Source organism: Miniopterus natalensis, chromosome 6, assembly GCF_054644295.1.
Source record: "Miniopterus natalensis isolate mMinNat1 chromosome 6, mMinNat1.hap1, whole genome shotgun sequence".
Lineage (NCBI taxonomy): Eukaryota > Metazoa > Chordata > Mammalia > Chiroptera > Miniopteridae > Miniopterus > Miniopterus natalensis.
The window spans coordinates 41,995,375-42,005,128 of record NC_142086.1 but is presented as its reverse complement, the minus strand read 5'-3'; positions in this window follow the sequence as shown (position 1 = coordinate 42,005,128).

The window sequence follows — 9,754 nt, the reverse complement described above, 5'->3', positions numbered from 1 at the left end:
CTGAGCACTCACGTTGCCACAGTGATACGGATCGTTCCTCACAGTGTCGAGTGGAGAGGAGAGCTTTGCCCCCCCCCCCGGGCATTGCCGCAGGAGCATGCTCTCCCTCTCGGGACAGGTGGGCAGCGGTTGCCATCCCCTCCAGGAGGAGCTGTCCCGCCGTGGAAAACCAAGCCCCAGCGTGCTCTGCTGATTTGTACATTCATGGCTGGAAGGCTCGAGGGAGGAGATCCCATCAGAACGGGTTCTAAAATCACGCCATATAATAATAATCTTATAGCAGAAAGGAGGGCTGGGGTTAGGGATTAGCTCCAGAAAGAAAGGCAGTAAGGAAGGGGGGGAAAGGCAGGAGAAGGAATATTTAACAAGTGGGGCAATTCGCACTTGAGGGTGGTGGCCAGTGGGGTCCAGGGTCTGAGATCTGGCCCCCCCCCCCCCCCCCCCCCCCCCCCCGTTTGCAACAAATCAGAAGAACCCACTCCAGACCAGCGCCCTCTGCTTTGGGAGTTGGGCAGTGGAGGTGGTAACTGAGGAGACATTGGATTGCCTCTTGTAAGCCTAAAATCACTGAGGCACGCCAAGGGTCGGTGATACAGTGCCAGATAGTCCTCTTACATGGGCTTACTTCCATTCAGTTAATCAGAGATAAGACTTAGCATCCAAATGCAAATGGTTGTGATTAAGGTGTGAGGAAGAGTGGGGATCCTTGGTGCCACACTTGGGAGCAGGGAGAAGAATATGGGTCCACAAAGTAAAATCATTATGGAATAGCACCTAGAACGTGGTAGGCGCTCAAGATGTGTTTGTTGAATATAAATATACAAACGATCTGCCTTAGTTATTTATTTAAAAATGTGTGGAGCAAATGGAGGCTGCGTTTAGAGTAAAATAGTGGAAGGCTATGGTCTGCAATTTCAGAAGGGCATTCATTAATTTTGTAGATTTGTTTTTCCATTTATAAGTTAAGTGTAATCATTATAGAGAAGTAAGAAAAACAAGCATAAAGAAATAATTCATCCGAGTTACATCTGAGTTATAACCTTTATTAGCATTTTGAAATATATCCTTCTAGAATGTTCCTCAGGCAAATCTATATATCTAATATCTATAGGCATGTGTGTGTGTGTGTGTGTGTGTATATATACATACATATATATTTTTTTTGGAAAAAGGGGAGTAATTCTTTTTTCAATTGATTTTTTTTTTTTTTTTTTTAGAGAGAGAAACCGATGTGCGAGAGAAACATCCATCGGTTGCCTCCCGTAAATGCCCCAACCGGGGATCGAACCCGCAATCTGGGTATGTGTCCTGACCGGGAATCAAACCTGCAACCTTTGGGTGCATGGGATGATGCTCTAACCAACTGAGCCACCCAGCCGGGGTGATAGGCATATATTAGAGGAGGTCTAAGGGTGGGACCCAAATTTAATCTAACTGGTTACCTTATAAGAAGAGAAAGAAACTGGTGAGGTGCTCACACAGAGAAACAGCCATGTGAAGACATAGCTAGAAGACAGCCATCTGCAAGCCAAGGAGAGAAGCCTCAGGAGAAACCAAACCTGCTGACACTTTGACCTTGGACTTCTAGTCTTCAGAACTGTAAGAAAATACATTTCTGTTGTTTTAAGCTACCCAGTCTGTGCTATTTTGTATGGCAGTCCTAGCAGACTAACACAGCTCTCATGTTCCTTTAAACATTCGATGCTTAGTTGCTATTTTAATATTGTTGGAGAATAGAGAGGAATCTGATGATTGAATACATATCAAATGAGGTAATGGGGTTTTTTTGTGTGTGTGTGGCGAAATTCATGTAACTTAAAATTAACAACCTTAAAGTATGCGGTTCAGTAGCATCTAGTACCTTAACAATGTTGTGCAACCACCACTTCTATCAAGTTCCAAACATTTCATCATCCCCAAAGAAACCCTCAAACACATGAAGCAATCACTCCCCATTTCCCTTTCCCCACCATTTCTTAAAACCACAAATCTGCTTCTTTTTGTGTGGATTTACCTGTTCTGGGTATTTTATATAAATGGATTCATACAATATGTGATCTTTTGTCACTGGATTTTTTCACTTAGGATAGTGTTTTTGAGATCCATCTGTGTGGCAGCATATATTAGTATTTTATTCCTCTTTATAACTGAACAATATCCTATTGTAATGTATGTACCACATTCTGTTTATGCATTCGTCTGAGATGGGCATTTGTGTTGTTTTTACTTTTTTGGCTACTGTGCATAGTTCTGGCATGAACATTAGAGTGCAAATACTTGAGTTCTTGTTTTCAGTTCTTTGGAATCCCGACAAGTAAATTGCTGAATCGTGGTAATTCTATGTTTAACTTTTGAGGAACCAACAGACTGTTCTCCACAGCAGCTGCAGCATTTTATATTCCCACCAATATATGAGGTATATGAGGGTTTCAGTCTCTACACATCGTTACCAACCCTTGTAATTGTCCATGTTTCAGTTCTAGCCATGATGCTGAGTGTGAAGTGGTATCTCTTTGTGGTTTTGATTACTTAGTGACTAGGAATGTTGAACATCTTTTTACGCACTTATTGGTCATCTTTCTTTGGAGAAATGTCTGTTTAAGTCCTTTGCCCATTATTTTTTTATTGAGTTGTTTGTGTTTTGGATGTTATAAGAGTTCTTTATATATTCTGGATACTAGATCCTTATCAGATATATAATTTTTAAATATATTTTCCCATGGTCTTTCTTGATAATGATTTTTGACACAGTTTTAAATTTTGATGAACTCTAATTTATCTATTTTTTCCTTTTGTTTCTTGTGCCTTTGGTGCCATTTTTAAGAAACCATTATCTAATCCAAGGTCATGAAAATTTAGATCTATGCTCCCTTCTAAGAAGTTTATGGTTTTAGCTTTTATATTTATGGTTTTGACATATTTTGAGTTAATTTTTGTATGTGGTGTGAGGTAGGGGGTTCGGCTTTGATTTTTTGCACGTGGATATCCAGTTGTCCCAGCACCATTTGTGGAAAAGACTATTCTTTTCCTCTTGAGTGCTTGGCTACCCTTGTTAAAAATCAGTTGTCCATTATATTAGTTTGCTAAAGCTACCATACCAAAGTACCACAGACTGGGTGGTTTAAAACAACATACATGTATTTTCTTACAGTTCCGGAGGCTAGAAGTCTGAAAGAAAGTGTCAGCAGGTTTGGTTCCTCCTGAGGAGAGAATGTGGTTTGCAGGTGGCCATCTTCTGGCTGTGGTCTCACATGGCATTTTCTCTGTGCCCACATATCCCTGGTGTCTCTATCTGTATGTCCTAATCTCCTCTTCTTATAAGTATCCCAGTCAAATTGGGTTAGGGTTCACTTTAATGTCCTCACTTTTACTTAATTGCCTCTTGGCCCTGTCCCCAAATACGGTCACACTCTGAGGTGCTAGGGGTTAGAATCTCAACATATGAATTTGAGGGGGACACAATTTAGTCCGTTACAGCCATAGATGTGAGGATTTATTTCTAGACTCTCAATTCTATTCCATTGGTCTATATCTCTCTCCTTATGCCAGTACCACACTGTTTTGATTCCTGTTGTTTTATTTTAAGTTTTGAAATCAAAAAGTGTTATTTCTAATTTTTCTTTTTAAATATTGTTTTGAATATGTAGGGCCCTATATGTCACACATGAATTTTAGGATTGACTTTTCTATTTCTACAAAAAGCCTGTTAGAATTGTGACAGGGAGTATATGGGGTCTGTAGATTGCTTTGGGTTAGTAATGCCATTTAAAGAAGACTAAGTCTTCCAGTTCTAGAGTACTAAGTCTTCCAATTCATAAACATGGGATGTTTGTTCATTTATTTATGTCTTTAATTTCTTTCAGCAGTGTTTTGTAGTTCTCAGTGTACAAGTCTTTCATATGCACACACACCCTTGGTTTAATTTATTTCGAGGTATTTTATTCTTTTGGATGCTATTGTAAATGAAATTGTTTAAATTTTATTTTTTTGGATTTTGCATTGGTACTATATAGAAATACAGCTTTTTTTTTTTTTTTTTGTAAGTTGATCTTGTATCCAGCATCTGCTGAATTTTCTTATTATTTCTAATAGCTTTTTTTTTTTTGTCGCATTTAAAGGATCTTCTATATTTGAGATAATGTCATCTGTGAATAAAGATGATTTTATTCTTCTCCAATTTGAATGCATTTATTTATTTACCTACTTATTTATTTGTTTCACAACTACTCTAAACTAGAACTTCCAGGACAATGGTGAATAGAAATGGTGAAAATGGGCATTCTTGTCTTATTCCTGATCATAAGGGGAAGGCTCTGACTACCGAGTATGATAAGGGTTTTTTTCATCAAAGCCATTTATCAAATTGAGAGGTGCCCTTATGTTTCTTGTTTTCTGAGTGTTTTTATCATGCAGAGGTGTTGGATTGTTAAAATTGATTTTAATGCAGCAATTGAGAGGATAATGTGGGGTTTTATCTCCTTCATTCTACTACTGTGGTATATTACACTGATTTTTTGTTTTGTTTTGTTTTAATATGTTTTTATTGATTTCAGAGAGAGGAAGGGAGAAGAGAGAAAGAGAGAGAAACATCAATGATGAGAGAAAATCATTGATCAACTGCCCTCCACATGTCCTCTCACCGGGGATCGAGACCGAAACCCAAGCATGTGCGCTGGCTGGGAATCGAACCATGACCTTCTGGTTCATGGGTCAGCGTTCAACCACTGAGCCACACCGGATGGGCCACACTGATTGATTGTTTTAATGGTAAACCATCCTTTTGTTCCTGGGACAAATCCTGCTTGGTTATGAAGTGTGGTGCTTTTAATATGCTTCTGGATTTGGTTAGGTAGTATTTTGTTGAGGACTTTTAAATCTATATTCATCAGAGATATTAGTCTGTAGTTTTCTTTTTCTGTGATGTCTTTGTCTGATTTTGATATCAGGGTAATGCTGGCTAATGAGTGAGAAAGTGGTCCCCTCTCTTTTATTCTTTGGAAGAGTTTGGCAAGGATTGGTGTTAATTTTTCTGTAAATGATGGGTAGAATTCATCAGTGAATTCATCCTGTTTTTTTATTGTTGCTGGGAGGTTTTTGATTACAGATTCAGTTTAGTTATGTGTTATAGGTCTGTTGAGATTTTCTATATCTTCTTGAATCAGTTTTTGTGGCATACGTGTTTCTAGAAATTTGTCTATTTCATATAGGTTATCTAAATTTTTTGCTGTACACTTGTTCATAGTATTCTCTTTTAATTCTTTTTACTTCCATAAGGTTGGTAGTAATCTCCCCACTTTTATTTCTAGCTTTAGTTACTATTTATCTCTTTTTGGTATGTTGTGTTTTCATTTTCATCCATCTCATGGTATTACATTTCTCTTGTAATACTTCTTTGCCCCATTGTTATTTAAAAGTGGGCTGTTTAATTTCCAGATATTTATGAATTTTCCAGTTTTCCTTCTGTTACTGATTTCTAGTTTCATTCCTCTGTGCTTAGAGAAGATACTTTGTATGATTTCAGTCTTTTAAAATTAAGACTTGTTCCGTGGCCTAACATGTGGTCCCTCTGTAATATCTTATCCTCTCATGGGGGCCTCTGGAATTTCTTATTCCAGTGACACCTCAAGAACCCCACTTCCACCAATAACAGAATCAGTTGCTAATATTTTATTTAGGATGTTTGTGTTTTATTAACCAGTGAGGTTGATTTTGTCAAGTTTTAGTATCAGGATTATGCTAGCTTTATAAAATGATTTCAGAACTTACTATTGTTTTCTGGGCCCTGGAACAGTTTACATATTAACTATCTGTTCTTCAAGCTTTGCTGAAACTCACCTGTAAAATCACTTGGTCTGGTTCCTTTGTTGGGGAGAGGGTTATGGTTCTGTAGAGAGCTATAGTTTTTCCATTTTATTCTATGGTATTGGTGTACTTAGATTTTCTTCCTCTACTTGAAAAATTTTTGATAATTCAACTTTACTTAGAAAAACATTCCCTTTCCTCTCAAATTTAGAATTTATTGAACATAAAGCATTTTCTTACAATATTATTTCGATATCCACTATATATGTTTATGTTTCCTTTTTAATTTTCAATACTGAGTCCTCTTTCTTGGTTATACCCAGTTATACTTTCTTTGTAGTATTTTTTCCAATGTTTCTTTAAACAGCTTTCTTAAAGAAATACCCCTTTCATTTATCAATTCTATTATCAGTTGTTTTGGGATCTTAAGGCTATAATAAAATGCACAGTGAATTAAGTTTTGTGCTCATTTGACCTTTAATATCTAGCTCTGTATGTACTACCAAGACCATTAAATTTGGGGTGTACATTTATGACATAGAAAGGGGTCAATGGGGAGCTAAGTCAGCCCTCTAGCATTCTTGTTTAGTTATTGCATTGTGAATGAACCAAAGTGATAGCAACCTTCAACTGACTTCAAGGTGTCAATTTGCCTATCCTCAAACCCAGTCAAGAATCTGTAGCTTGTACTAGAAAAAATGGTATTCTCCTCTTTGCTTTGCTTTGTTCTTTTTGGTGGTATCTGGGAATTTCTTGTTCTTTAAGATGAGGCTAAGTGTTTAACATAATTATGTATTTAAAAATAGTTTATTAATATATATTTCACATACCATAAAGTTTACTCATTTAATGTGTGTAGTTCAGTAATTGTTTTTTTAAGCAGGATATGCTTATTGATTTTAGAGAGAAGAAGGGGGAGAGAGAAACATCAATGTGAGAGAGAAACATTGATTGGTTGCCTCCTGTATGCACCCCGATCAGGGGTCAAGCCCAGTAGTTTTTATATATTTGCAGTTTTGCAACCATCACCACAATCTAATTTTAGAATTTTTTTAACACTCCAAAAAGAAGTCCTGTACATATCAGCAGTCGTTCCCCATTCTTGCCCCCACCTCTTCCCTAGCTTCACCTCAATCCCAGGCAATCACTGATCTTTTTTCTGAATCTATGCCTCTTCTGGACATTTCCCATAAATGGAATCATATGATATGTCCTGTTTCTGGATTCTTTCACTTAGCATAATGTTTTCAAGGTTTATCAATGTTGTAGCCTGTATCATTACTTCATTTTCTTTTTAGTGTTAAATGATTTCCATTATTTGAATATACCACATTTTGTCTGTCCATTCATCAGTTGATGGACATTTAAGTTGTTTCCACTTTTTAGCTATTGTGGATGCTGCTGCTGTGACCATTTGTGTATAAGACTTTCATGCGGGGACACGCCCCCCTCCACACACATATGTATATACAACTGTATAACTATATATATATGTATGTATTTTTTTAATTGTTGAAAATGTTACAGATGTCCCTCTTCTTCTCCATTGACCCCATCCACCTGGGCATATATTTTCTCTTTAATATATACCTAGGAGTGGAATTGGTAATTCTTCATGCCTTTGTATAATCTTTTGAGGAACTACCAAACTATTTTTATAATGCCTGCACAATTTTACATTCCCACCAGCAGTGTATGAGTGTTCCAATTTCTCCACTTCTTTGTCAACACTTATCTTTTTTATTTTAGCCATATTTAGTGGGTGTGAAGTGGTGTATCTTTGTGGTTCTGACATGCATTTCCCTGATGGCAAATGATGTTGGACATCTTTTATGTGTTTATTGGCCATTTGTATATCTTCTTTGAAGAAATGTTTATTCTTGGCCCATTTTTAATTGGGTTAACTGTCTATTTATTATTGAGTTGTAATAATTTTTTTAAATATTCTAGATATAAACCCCTCATGAAATGTATGATTTTCAAATATTTTCTCCCATGCTGTGTGTGTCTTTTCACTTTCTTGGTCATATCCTTTGAAATACAGACGTGTTAAATTTTAATGAGGTCCGGTTTACTTTTTCTTTTGTGGTATGTGCTTTTGGTGTCATATTTAGGAAACTAACCTAATCCTAGATCACAAGGATTTAGATCTGTTCAAGAAAATCAGTCAATGCCATTTCCAAGTGAAAAGACTCAGTGTATGTGTGGTTCCCTAATCTGCAAAGAATGTGTAACATTGAACTCCTTACTGATTATGACAGAGGAGCCATAATTTACTAAGGAAGGTTGGATAAGTGCATTATTGTTCTGATAACTTGTTGACATTGATGAAGATGACTTACTGCAAGGAGTGATAGAGAGAAGGAAACTCCGAGCTCCTGGATGGCGGCGACTGCGACAGAGAGGCAGCATGTGCGCTGTTGCCCTGATCGAAGTTGGGACGACTGTAGGTGACCTTATGCACATCTAAACTGGGTTAGCTTTTATTTATTTTATTTTTGTTTTTAAATTTTATTTTTCAATTATAGTTTACATTCGATATTATTTTGTATTGGTTTCAGGTATACAATGTAGTGGTTAGACAATCATATAATTTACAAAGTGTTCCCCTTGATATTTTCAGTACCCACCTGACACCATTCCTAGTTATTACATTAATATTGACTGTATTCCCTGTGCTGTACTTTGCATTATGTGACTATTTTGTAACTACCACTCTGTACTTCTCATCCCTTCAACTTTTTCACCCGGTCTCCTCCCCTTCCTCCCCTCTGTTCTCTGTATCTATGAGTCTGTTTCAATTTTGTTTATTTTGTTTTTTAGATTCCACATATAAGTGAAATCATATGGTATTTGTCTTTCTCTGACTGGCTTATTTCACTTAGCATAATACCCTCCAAGTCCATCCATCTTGTTGCAAATGGTGAAATTTCATTCTTTTTTTTTATAATCCATTTTTTAAATAAGTTTCACTTAATTAAGTAGTTTAACAAAATGTTTTCCATCTGAATATTTTTACTCAAATCATGTATCCAAGGAGGTCTTTCAGAAAGCAACTATTTAAAAAATTAAAAAATATGAAATTCATTGATTATAATGTTATCACAACATAGATTCGCCCTTTCTCCTATGTCTCACATCTCTCAGGTAAAAAGAGGAGATGTCTCTCGTAGGACTTCTGCTCTGGTAGGACTACTTTTCTCGTACCGGTGAGTGACTTGACATTGATAACATTTTTAATACTATTAGCAGTTATTATCTGTGATGACCTAGCTGAGGGAAAGGCTTTTAACAATACTGACCTCTTCTCACATTCTCCCACTTACTAAAAAAAAGTCTCCCATTTCTCAACCTTGGGAAAAATAATTTTTTGTTTTAAAAAATATTTATTGAGCACTTGCTGTGTATCAGACAAGGTAGATGCAATAAAAAACAAAACCAATACGTTTTTTAACCCCAGGAAACTCATATTCTAGAAGGGATCTCTGATAAGAAAACAAGCAATTACAACACACCGTATTGATGGGAGAAGTATAAGCAACCGTTGGTGCACATCGGTGAGGTGCTTAAGCCGAAGCCAAGGAGTGAGGAGCCGTGACATAAAATAGCATAATGTTTAATCAGCCTGTTGTTGTAGGACTTTGGGGTGCTGGGGTCCAGATGCAGCTCCAACATCTAACTCTGTTACCATGGACACATTTCTTAATCTTTACCACCGTTAGTTTTCTCATATTTAAAATGAGGACAATAATAGTACTCATTTCATTGGTCCCCATAACAATACATGAGTTAATAATACACATTGCTTAGCACAGTTCTTTAGTAAACAATAAAAATGGCAATTCATTATTATTATTCTGAGAGCTGAGGGTTTAGTAGGAATTAAGCAGTAAATGGAGTGGTCAATGTCAGGAGAGGAATATTCCAGGCAGAGAGAGTACGGTGCATGCCT